Raw genomic sequence first — 12,531 nt, 5'->3', positions numbered from 1 at the left:
GCTATTAATAATGTGAACAGAAATGTTCTGAAAGCTTCTTGCATATGGTTTACGTTCGTAAAAAAATGTAAAGAGGAATAATTCTTACAAAAAAAGCGTTTTTAAAAAAGATTACTTTAGATGTCAATAGCATATGAACATGCATGATGCATATGCATTCAGTATTAAAATATTATGGTACTGGCACCGGATATCATCACTGCGCAGTACTTTATAGTAAGAAAAGCCTTAAACCCCTCAAAACAGAAATACTGAATTAAACTTCCAGATGCTCTGAGTGGAAAAGCTTGTCTGAACTGAACCGTGGAAACTTTCACAGATAGCTGGGAAACCAGGAAGTGACCTCACACGCAACAAAGAGCTGCATTATCAGAAGCAAAATGGAAAACATGTGATGCTGCTGTCAGCTTTAACCCCCAGCAGGGAGACAGGAAGAGAATGGCAGACATTTTCAGACCGTCCTGCTGCATTTGTCCACCCCCACCCCCTCTAACAGTAGGCCTGGTGCAGGGGGCTCGCCTGATGGCTTGGGGGGGGTTGGGGGGAGAGACAGACAAGTGCCGAGGGGTTAAAAACATAGTCTGTCTTTATCTGATCCCGCCTGCAACAGCTGCATCACAACCCTGGTGAGATCAGCACGTCCCGACAGGGTTAATACAACACGAGCGTGCAAAAAAATCAGGCATGACGTGACACGGAGAGAAAAAGAGGATGATAGAGAGACAACCATCCTTGAACGTGGATGCGTTTTGCTCCGGAGGCGTTTTCACTGTTGGATAATGGAGGAGGCGGCACGCAGAAGACGCGCTCACGCCTGACACCGCCGTAGTAAACAATCCCCCCACAGCTTGGGCTCTTTGTCCAAACACCTCTCGATCAACCCCACCCCCTCTTTTGTGATTCATTCTGACAAAGCCACGGCACGCAGCCTAATTACGGTGTGCAGACGAACGTGCGTCAGAAACTCATCCATGCTTGCGATGAAAGAGAGAAGATGATCAAGCTCTACCTTGCTTTATTCCATGCGGCTCCAGCTCCTAAAATCCAAGCAGACTTTGGGATCCTTCCGAGAGCCTTCCACAGACAAATGAGCATTCACTCCAGGGTCTTACCCAGCATGCTCTGGTCCACACAAAGAGAGGGGAGGTGTGACCAATCACATTGGGGCTGAGCTTGCTTGTTTTTTTTTTTGGGAGGGGGGGTCCTTACAACACTTGCTCACTCCCAGGAATGCCCACTGACAGTCTAGTGGGCGGCCCTTTCGGAACAGGTTGTTATGGTAACGCATCCCTGTTGAACATACCTAGTGCATGTTCATACGCAAGCCATATTTTCTCTCTTTCTGATGCTCAACTTCCACAGATTTTTCCCACATTCTGCTGATTAATAATTAAAGGAATCAGGCTCAATGCAGTCAGTCCTATGCGAAAACTGCATTGTGGGGAAGAAGATTCCTGTTTTTTCTCCACACACACACGTCAAATGACATCACACATCACAATCGTCCCAAATCCAACGTCACTTCCATTTGAAGGCAAACGATGAATGTCTATCGTCATGGTAGCTGTTAATGTGGCGAGGGGGCGTGAGAGGAGGACCGGGACGGAGAGGGGGGGGAAGGGGGTTATCACTGGGAGAGGGGGAGGGGTGTCTCTTAAAGGACACATGGGCGATCACAAAAGGCTTTATTCAGAGAGGATCTGCTGTCTCATGCTGTCGGCCCCTGAAACGAATTCAGGTTCCCAGGGCTGACTGACAGAAGACCCTATAGAAGGAATCGTTACTCTTTGTGAATAAATACCTCATGTTCAACCGTGGTAAAGCCCTATTTAAATGCAAAATAAATGTTATTTTTACAAACAGGCTTATTTGCAATTTTGATGGGAAAGATTAGACAGCTTTAGTGGTTCCTTTTAAGGCAAGTAGCAATATTATTTCTCATAGCTAGGGCTTTGTTCAAATCAGTAACCATAAATATCTGCAAAATTCAAATAAAAAATAAAAAAACTAAATAATTACATTTTTGGGGTCAGTAAGATTTTTTAAAAAGACATTAATAATTTTATTCAGCAATTATATATTAAACTGATCCAAAGTGGCCATAAAAAGACAATGTTATAATATATTTCTTTCAAACAAATGCTCTTTCATAAAAGAACCCTGAAAAAAGTATCACAGTTTCCATAAAAATATTAAGCAGTTCAACGTTTTACAACATTGAAATAATAAGAAATGTTTAAATCAGCATATTATGAAGAAACGTGCTACACTGAAGACTGAAGTAATAATGCTGAAAATTCAGCTTTGCATCACAGGAATAAATTGCATTTTAAAATATAATAAAGCAGACAACCGCTATTATTATTATTAGTTATATATATAGTTATTAAATTGTAAAAATATTTCACAATATTTATATTGCTTATTTACACACATAATATATTTCTGATCAAATAAATGCAGACTTGATGGACATAGAGACTTTTCAAAAACCTGAAAAAAAAAAAAAAAAAAGCTTACCAACCCTAGAATGGTAATATAAAACAAAATAAATACTTGATTTGCTGTGAAAGACCCAAACTATAGGGAGACCTATGGGAGCCCAACATCATGACAGCAACTTTAACACAGGAAAGCATCAATCACGTTTGACTGAACTTTTGTTTGATTTTTGAAGGTTGCAGAGCTTTAAAATTGCAAGCTAAAATGTTTTTTAATAGGCTATTCTGACACTTTTCTGGCATTCCCGATACAAATTAGGCAGTTTAGTCCTATAAATGCAAATATAATAACAAATGTCTCTGCTGACAATAACTTTTCCTGTATGCACTGAAAAAATAAAGGCAAAAACGCACTGTTTAAAAAGACACAGAGGCACTACTGTAAACACACATAGGGCCCTATGATTGCCGCGATGCAGAAAATGCGGACGGAATCGCAGAATCCAGTTCTAAAAACAGAATTTACAGTTTAACACGGAATGTCACGGAATTTGTCAAAGTTTGGATGAATTAATCAAAAATAGGTCATTACACTTAAATCAAATTGCGATATGGACTAGTATCTGGAAATATTAAGCCGCAAAAGTCGATTTAAATATGAATCCTGCATGTTCTGCGCGTCTCTGTATGAATGGAGCACATACGCGGTTTTGTTTACTATATAAACAGCGCGCGTGGAGCTCGCGGTGATTTCAGTGTCTGCCTTCTTAATGAGGAGGACATAATAAATACATGAACAACATCTCCAGAACTGCTCTGAGAGTCACTTCACGAGCATTTTACCATTTCATTTGAGTAAAACTAGCGTCATACACACAGAACTTCACGGCAACCCATCAAAATAAAACTTTGGTTTAACTTATTAAAGACATTGTGCCAGAAATAGGCTATATTATTATTATTTAGTAGAATGAACGTAATACTACTACTACTACTACTACTTCTACTACTGTTAAAAAAAAAAAGATAAAACAATTTTTTTTTTAAAGAAATAATCACAAAATATTTACATTTTAATAGTAAATCCCCTTTATTTTCCAAAAATTTAAATGTTTAATTTTCATTAATTAAAATATAAATTAAATCAATGTTTTATGCCTTCATCTGATAACCAGTCAAATTTAAATACACAACACAGAATTTCTGAGGGGGGAAAAAACATTTCATAAAGCTACTGTAAGAATAAATAAAAATAGTTTGTATGCATTCAAATAATTAGACATGCTAAAACATAGAATTTTGGTAACAATAAAACATAAGGTGAGAAAAAAATAAAACATTTCATACGGCCCTAAACATGTCATTTTTGTTACACTTTTAATAAGTTATTGTTAAATTCTATACGTTTCATGATTTTAATTAATTAGACATGCTTTTTGATTAATAACATTTAATTTTACCATTAAAAAGGAGTCCAGAAAAATTAAAACGGGGGAAAAAAAACAGAATCCAGACAAATTAAAACGGAAAAAACAGAATTTAGAAAAAAATAAAACGGAATTTGGGGAAAAATAAAACGGATTTCATAGGGCCCTACACACACAGCACATGATAGTTGTCACTCTGGTTTTGCGTGTCAGGATATCTAAAAGGAGTGACTTGTGTCAGAGGGGTGGGACCAAACAATGTGACAGTTGTTTTATTAAAAAGGAGATTATCTTCTAAATTATTTTTTTAACCCAATTTGAAGAAATGGAATATTCTAAAATACACAAAAATCAGTAATGCACCAAAAATATTTTTTTTTAGCTTAAACCAAAGTGTGCACACTTAGGCCAAAAAAACAAAACATTTTCAACAGACCTAATTAAACTCATAAACATTCATAATTTTTGTATTTCAACCTTGAATCGCTAATACCATCTGAACAGTAGCCCTGATCCTCTAGTCGCTGTTATGGTTGTAACACTAGATGGTGGTAACAGAAAGTCTAAGCATGCAAGATAGTGAAGTTGAAAGCAATTCCTGCCACAGATCTGAAAGAATTCAAATTTTTGGCTACTTCAGTCTTGCGTTTCGTCTCCAGGATGGATCAAAACTTCCAAAAGCTGTCAGGCGGAATTTTTCTGCAACTCTGCTCAAATTCATGTGGCAGCATGTTTATGCCCCATGGATCTGCCTGACTTCAATCACGGCACAACCTAAATTAATGAGATGTGAGTATCTTAGAAAACAGAAGCTCAGACTGTTTGGCACGTATTCCACAAAAAAAGAGACTAGGTTTCATGGCTCTGCTCAAGGGGAGACATCAAAGAAAATTAATTCTAGCTCAAAATATGACTGCCCTCCACATACCCTTTACAGATCACTACAGTACTACATCTGTGATGCAATTGAAGCTGAAAACATCGAAATAAGCCCCTAAGATTTAAATATAATTCAGAAATCATGGTGACCAAATGATCCTATTGGCAAGTGAAGATTTTGATGTAAATGATTACAGCTGTATTGCCAATACCCCACAGTGCAGAAGGGGCTTCCGTTAGCTCCTTTGTCATTCAAATGAAACCCATTCACAGACCGACTACTATGGCAACATTAACAAACAAACAAACTCGATCAAACAAATACACTGGTTTGATATTAAAGACCCCATGAAAAATTGGATTTTAGTCTATGTATGTTAGCTTTGATGCCACCTATGTGCTAGTGAATTTGTACTCTAAAAATTGTAAACTAATAATGTACAGTCTCTCATATCTGGGAAAACGCTCCAAAAATATGACTATGAAAATGACATCCTACATTATGCAGATTTTTGATAATGTCCCTTTCCTGAAAGGGTGCAACGGGGCTAAAAGGTTCCTTTATTTTCCTCTAGACCACTAGATGGCACAAAAACGTGGCGTAGCTCTTTCCAAAACATCCGCTTTTCAAGATGCACGTGTATTTTTGTCTGATCCTTGACGCGATCAAGCGTAGCAGCGCAAAGTTGAATCGGTGCTTGCTTGATCTAATAATTTATGTTTTTTAAAATGTTGTAGATTTAAGTAGCAAATGAGAATCGCTAAAATTAATGCATATATTTTGAGATAAAGGTCTTAAGGATTTTCAGTTTTAAGATAAAGTAGTTTTAAGGTAAAAGTACGGTATCTGGGGTAAAAGAAGCACCCCTGCTGTTGGGGCGAAAGGCAATAGTAATTAACATGATAATTAACAGAAGGCTAGTCTCAGCCCCAGACGTCACGCCCACGGACCGCTGGCTAAACGTCTGATACATATGGCACACAAAAGTGGAAACATTTCAGGAGTTTCGAAGTCGTCATCGGATTGGTTGAATTATACAGGATTTCCAGGAGACGTGTGTCGCGTTCTTTAACGTTCCGCCTGGTAACAAAGATGCCGTGGTGCCAAACCCCCTCACGAAAGAAGAAAGCTGTCGTGTTCACAACTGTGAAGATGAGCGCTTAGCAGGATCAACTAAACACTGGATTTTCAAAAGTATGTGAATTATTTAATGTTCGTGACACAGAATCTTTAAAATACGTCCGAGAGTTTTACACACCGGTCTGTTATTGTGGTGACATTTCCATGCCCCAAAACGTGTCACTGAACGAAACGAACTGTGATTGGTTGTTTGATATCTTGGTCAAACGGCCTCATGGGCGGGCCTTGGCCAATGAAAGCTGCCATGGATTCCTATGCGAGACTAACAGAAGGCTGACTTTTCCATTTATTGATATGACATGGTTAGATTCAGATGTTAAATATCATTATGTTGGGTGTCCATATTAGGGATAATCACCATGTTTAGAATGACACCATATTTAAAAACATGATATTAATCATATCATATAATAAAATATAATTTGTTGTTACTACTGTAAATCTATATTCAATTATTATGGGATCTCCTTCAATGCTTTCCGAATCTTTTCTTTTTAAAATAATGTTGTTTCTGTATTTTAAAATATATTTTTTATATTAACATTTTAATGACAGTATATTTATTGAACAAAAAATAATTTTTATTTTTCAAAATAAGCAGAAAATAGTACACTTTGCTAAACGGATTTTTTTTAACAAGTATTAACTTATACATTATTTAAAAAACATTATTTTAGCTGAAGTATTTGTATCAATACTGTGTGCCTTTTACCCCGTGTGTGGGGTATAAGGCCCCCCTTGCCATCTCATACATTTAGAAGATTTTTAAACAAAATAAACAACTTGTATGATTTATTTTCACACAAAATCTGTTGCTCCATTAATGTTCAATACAAGCATAGTTTTTCTGCAATTATGCATTTTATGTGCAGGGAATAGCACATTTTTTCTTAAGGTGTACCTTCAGCCCCGTTGTACCCTATAACTGCTGAATTTTCCATGCATACAGTGAAAACAGAAAAAGTAAAAAAGAAAGCTGTTGTAGAATATCAGAGACTGAATCAGACAAATTTAAGATGCATCAGAAGATTGAAACCTGAGGAGCTGGAATTCAGTGAGGCCCCAATGTCAATGTCATAAATTAGATTCTGGCACCACTAGTCTGAAGCAACCAAACTAACCAACTTTTTCACAGAACAGCTTACAACCTTGAGACAAAAGAACACTTATTGATAATTCCAATTCAGGAAGGAGAGCGTCAAATTTGGGGCAAATAATCAAGTCTGATGGTCAAAGAGATGGCCATCACGTGTTCCACGATTGAATTCACGAGCTTCCTTACTGTGCATTCACACCAGACGCGACTTGCGCGAATAAATCGTGCTATTCGCGCGTAGTTGGACGCTTGAACATTTTAGTTTACCCGCTTCATTCACGTGTGAAATTCACTTCACAACAGATGCGAATTCGTGTCAGGGAGGGGCTTCTGCCAGGAGGCTCCAGTCTCGTTGCGAAATGGCTGATATATAAATAAGTATTTTTTTACTAAACCATTGTGAGTGTATTTGCAATAGGATATAATAGCTCCGGGTGTCCACATACAGCGATGATTATTTTTGTTCTCCATTGTTGCGGATTTCGTAATCACGTCACTACTAGCGCAAGCTCCTGATTGGTTAACGCGGTGCGAATATCCGCCAAAGTTCAAATATTTCAACTTGCGCGATTCGCGCGAATTGTGCGCTACGTGCGTCAAACGCTCAATTTGCGCGAATCGCGCCGCAGGATGTCTATTCGCGTCTTTGCATTGACTTAACATATAAATCAATCGCGCTTAACGCTTCATTCGCGTCTGATGTGAACGCACCATAAGACTGACTTCTTCCCCACATAGAAGACAGACCAAACCAAAATTCCTTTGTCTATAGAACATGCCTTCGTTCTCCATAGAACTACACAGAGTCTTTCTTTTTTATATGCACCTAAAATCATCCTAAAAGGACATTTCTATGCAGAACCCCATATTATGTTTGTAACCCACATATTAGACTATCATTTTTTAATCAAATATTATGTATGTCTTTTTAATCATTATTGAATAGCTAAAGGATTCCTATGCATGTTTAGTATGTATGAGTTTGAAAAATCATGCTTTAAATGTTTCTTCCAATCAATTCTTTGTCAAATGTATCATAGTCTTGTTATAGAAACCATGTTCAAAAGTATACTTTGCAAGGGCCTGTAAAGTTCGGACTGTAAAGTTCGAACAACTGAACAGATAACATGTTGATTTATTGATGGGGTGGAGAAACAAAAGCAATACCCCGAGCATGAAAAGTATCTAATTGGTCAAGACGTCCAGATGGGACGGTCTGAAAGCCGAGTTTAAAAACTCAGGACACCATCAAACTCTCTCTTCTTCTTAAAAATGCTCTTACAACCTCTTGGTCCTCCTCTTCTTAAAAATGCTCTCTTGGTCCTCTCCCTTCTCCTCTTCTTCTCTTTTGCCACCGCGTTTTGACGCTGCTCTTCGAGCGTGCTCTGGCCACGTGCCAGCTGCTACCATAATGAGAAGAAAACCAACCTAGTCTTTACATCCTTTCATCCTTTCATTCTTTTACTTAATTTTCTTTTCCGTTGTGAGTTGTGTGTACTCGGTTAAGTTTTGCCGCCACGCCTCGTCTCCAAGTTCAACTGGAGTCTGTGACCGCCTCAAAACTTCTACCAGCCACAACTCCATCGGCTTCCCAAGACGTCACTTCATGACTACTGAACTCTCAACCAATCAGACACTTCGGGGAACCCCCTTTCTGCAACGACGATGACACAAAGGAAACCCCTTAACACAGGCATAGCAAGCAAGTAACACCTCCAGGTTCTAATTGAATTGGTGTATTTAATATAAATTTTAGCCTAATTGAGAAACTCAAAGCGAGGGTTAAATAAGTGATTGATGGTTGTTCAGGTCTATGCAATTGAACATATTGCTGTAAACTTGGGATTTCACATTTCCATTCTCTTAAACTCATCCTTTCCTCACTTTCTCTCTTTCTGCAACGTGTGAATGCTTGTGTTCACGTGTTAGATTAGTTTACATGTCTTAGGTTTATATAAATAAAATCTTATTTATATTGAAAAGAGAAGCATCTTGTGTTTTGTGCTCAAGTTAATGTCTTAATCTGCCGATCTTGTTACTGTGCCATTTAATAGTGTTTTCACTATATTTTGGATAATATCCAGTGCAGAGTTTGTTATACGGCTCGTTCAGTGAATCGCCGTAACACTGATTCTGTTCAAATCCCTATAAAATCATAAATTATTCCCTTTGAGCTAAATTAAACTATTTCTTTAAATTACATATTAATATTACGTTTTTTTTAATTACGTTACACTGTACAATCTACTATACATTTTATATATGAAATTATACAATTAAATGAAAAACTAAAAATTAAAATAAATAACTTTCAGCATTGCATTTACACAATAGAGATGTGTAAAACTATAAAAAGAAAATATTTAAATTATAAAAAACCGTTATAAAAAAATTACATTCAATAAAAATTATTATAATATTTAATATTATGGATAAAATATATATAGAGTGATATACAGGTTTTCAGACTCTTTTTCAAGCTAAAACCTTCATGTGCTGGCTAGAGTGATATCACTATACTGTTGCATGACCCTGAGGATATGACACTTGACTCCACTAATGTTGTGCAAACACTTAGAAAACGCGTGTGTACGATTGTGTGAGAAGTGTTTACATTGTCCACCCATCATTAAAACAGATTGGATCATTGCTTACCAAAAAGACACTTTGATATGGTCCTAAACAAAAGAGAAAACCAACAACAAGTTTATTACAATTTCTTTTTAAACCACACAATTTTTACCTTTATATCTTAAGTAAATGTGATGCTTGGTTGTGCAAAAGTCTCTTGATTCTAAACTGATTCTATCAAAAGGTTAACTCCTTAAAGTAAACACTGTAAATCATACTAATGAGATACTAGTATAACTTGTCCATGAGCTTGTCCATGAGCTGTAATGCGAAGCTCAGATAATAAAAGCAAGATCAGATTCAGCTCTGATGCCGGACAGAATTGAGGATTTGACTCCTGTCGCTCTACATGGAGTTCCGGATTATAAAACGCACTAATCTCTGTGGCTAGTGCTCCGTATCTCTGATGACGATTTGGGTCGTTGGTTCACTCTAGTTATTCTACATATCAAAGAAATATAAACCAAAGCAAGTAAAGTTATACATTAAATGTAATGCATACCCATGCATTTAGACACCTAGTATCTCACAGACAAGTTGCATGTGAGATACTATAAGCAGGGCGTTAAACTGCGTGCTCTGCAGTTATAGCCTAAATACACAAATGCATCTCTCACACACACACACACACAGCTGCTGCAGGTTTCCAGCCGTCATTTAATAAATGTTCTCCAGTGTGCTGGAGGGTTAAAAATATATGATGAAATGCACAGGGCAAAATCACACACACGCAACAGCAACTCGAAGATGCCACATAAAACAGGTCAAAACACCAGCAGGTACAAAATGTGTCCTTTCCACTTGATTTAAATATGCATAAGACAATTTTAATGACATGAAAGAAACATTTAGTGCTGTCAAATGTGCAAAATAGTTTTTTTATATTTATATTTATTATGTATATATAAATACACATATACAGTTTATATTTTGAAAATATTTACATGTATTTACATGTATATATTCATGTAATTTATATTATATATAAATAGATTTAGTGTATAAACATTTCTCTTAAATATATACGACTTGCATGTGTGTGTATTTATATATACACATAATAAATATACAGTACACATATAGATCACGTAAACAAAAACTTATTTTGGATGCGATTAATCGCGATTAATTGTTTGGCAGAAACATTAAAAATAGAATAGAATAGTTGAACAAATATAGAAATAGTTTATTCATCCTGACGTTTTAAATCGTATGAATTCCTATCGCAAACCACAAAGTTTTTTTTTTTTGAGAAGAATATGCTGGGCTGGGGTTGTAAAGATCCAAAATTACAAAGAAAAAAAGTGTCAAAATTAGCTCATATGGCATTTATTTAAAGTTTTTTAAGTTATAACAGTTTCGTATGAGAAACAGAAACGTATAAGAATCTTTTTAACGAATCTAGTCTGCCGGATCGGTTCAAAATATTCATTTTTGAGTAAACTATTCATTAAAGCAAATGGATTACCACATCTTTGTGAAACAAAAGTATTGATCTCTTTTTAATCAACGTTTCTTCTTGCATCTCATGACTAAAAAAACACTAAAATAAACCCCATTAACTAATATGAGCTGAGAACAAATTTGACTCCTCTGCCTGGGTGCATATGAAAGATTTAGAGACATTCAAAAACAGACATTAAAAAGTGAGTGTGTGTTGGGGTAAATGTGCGTGTACGTGTGTGTGTTTCTCCACAGGGGGCATTCTTGCATCAGGCAGCCGAGGGGCCGCGGTGGGTTAACGGGTTCATTCTGTATCCCAGCATGCACTGCTGCATCCTTTATGCCGCAGTGTATGTGTGGGAGCTGACATGTCAGTAGGAGATGATGAGCGTATAGGTAAATGTATGTGTGCATATGTGCACGTTAAGTGTAGTCAAAAACAATACTAGAATTTTTTTTCGCTGATGTAGAACATCCGATGGATTCTGGTATAGACACCGAAATCCATTCGCAACTGCATCATAACAACGGCTTGGAAATCATAAAAATATGCTGTTAACAGTGTTAACATCTGTTAAAGCCAATATTGACAGAATTGCCAATAATGATTGCTCAGGCATCACTCACGACCTGAGGCACCAATGGATGTCATGGCACATTAGTCATGGGTCACGACGGTCAACTAATCAACTGTGTGTCAGAAAATTGACTGCTCAATTAGCGAGCTCAACTAGTTTATCTAGATTTCCTCCTGCATCCATCCATCTATCTAGCCAGCCATCCATCCAGATATATTACATTATATTATACAAACACAACCATCCAAAGGTTTGGGGTCAGTATGCTTTGTTGTTGCTGTTGTTGAAAACTCCAAACTTTTGAACAGTAGTATATTCTTCTTGAATAGCAATCAGTACATAAACTTGTTGACCTCCAACACTGTCTGTCTGCCAAGTCTGTCGGTGTGAACACATGAACTGAGCAACTGCTGAAATATTCTCACAAATTGCAGGTTTCGCCTGCCTACTGAAGTAACAAATCCTTAAGATCAAACCAGTCACTGTCTGCTGATGATGCCAAAACATCAGTAGAAACATCTGGAATAAAAGACTTTCAGTGTTTAAATTAATCTGACATCATATGAATTACGACCTCATTACACAACGCATAAACAACAAACTTCACATTTATCATGACCAAATGTAATTCAAGATCTGAAATACTGTGGTAGGGCATCCTATGAATGTCAGGGAAATGCAAAAATAGGGATGCACCGAAATGAAAAATCCTGGCCGAAGCTGAAACCAAACAAAATGAAACACTGGGCTGCATGTCGAATACTGAACACAGTTTTTCACGTTTTTCCATATGTATTTTGCCAGTTTTTTTTTCACCATTGCATAAATTAAATGTTTTGTCTTGCTTTTCAAAAGAATAAATCAATTGCAAAAAAAATTATTTAACACTGAACAC

General features: G+C 36.7%; 1 protein-coding gene across 3 annotated transcripts in view; it reads right to left on the bottom strand.

The window, feature by feature from the left end:
* Positions 1 to 12,531, bottom strand: part of LOC306853489 (storkhead-box protein 2-like) — a gene marked incomplete at both ends in the record, with an annotated part of 65,095 nt that overhangs the window by 17,782 nt on the left and 34,782 nt on the right. Inside the window, one exon of one of the 3 annotated variants that reach the window (XM_079390948.1) lies at positions 1,010 to 1,124. The exons of the other annotated variants lie outside the window; for them this stretch is intronic. Of the gene's footprint in view, positions 1 to 1,009; positions 1,125 to 12,531 lie in introns of those variants that run through there. 3 annotated transcript variants of the gene reach the window in all.

The sequence above is a fragment of the Barbus barbus genome (assembly GCF_936440315.1).
Source record: "Barbus barbus genome assembly, chromosome: 33".
Classification (NCBI taxonomy): Eukaryota; Metazoa; Chordata; class Actinopteri; order Cypriniformes; family Cyprinidae; genus Barbus; species Barbus barbus.
This window is presented reverse-complemented; position numbering and strand designations above follow the sequence as displayed.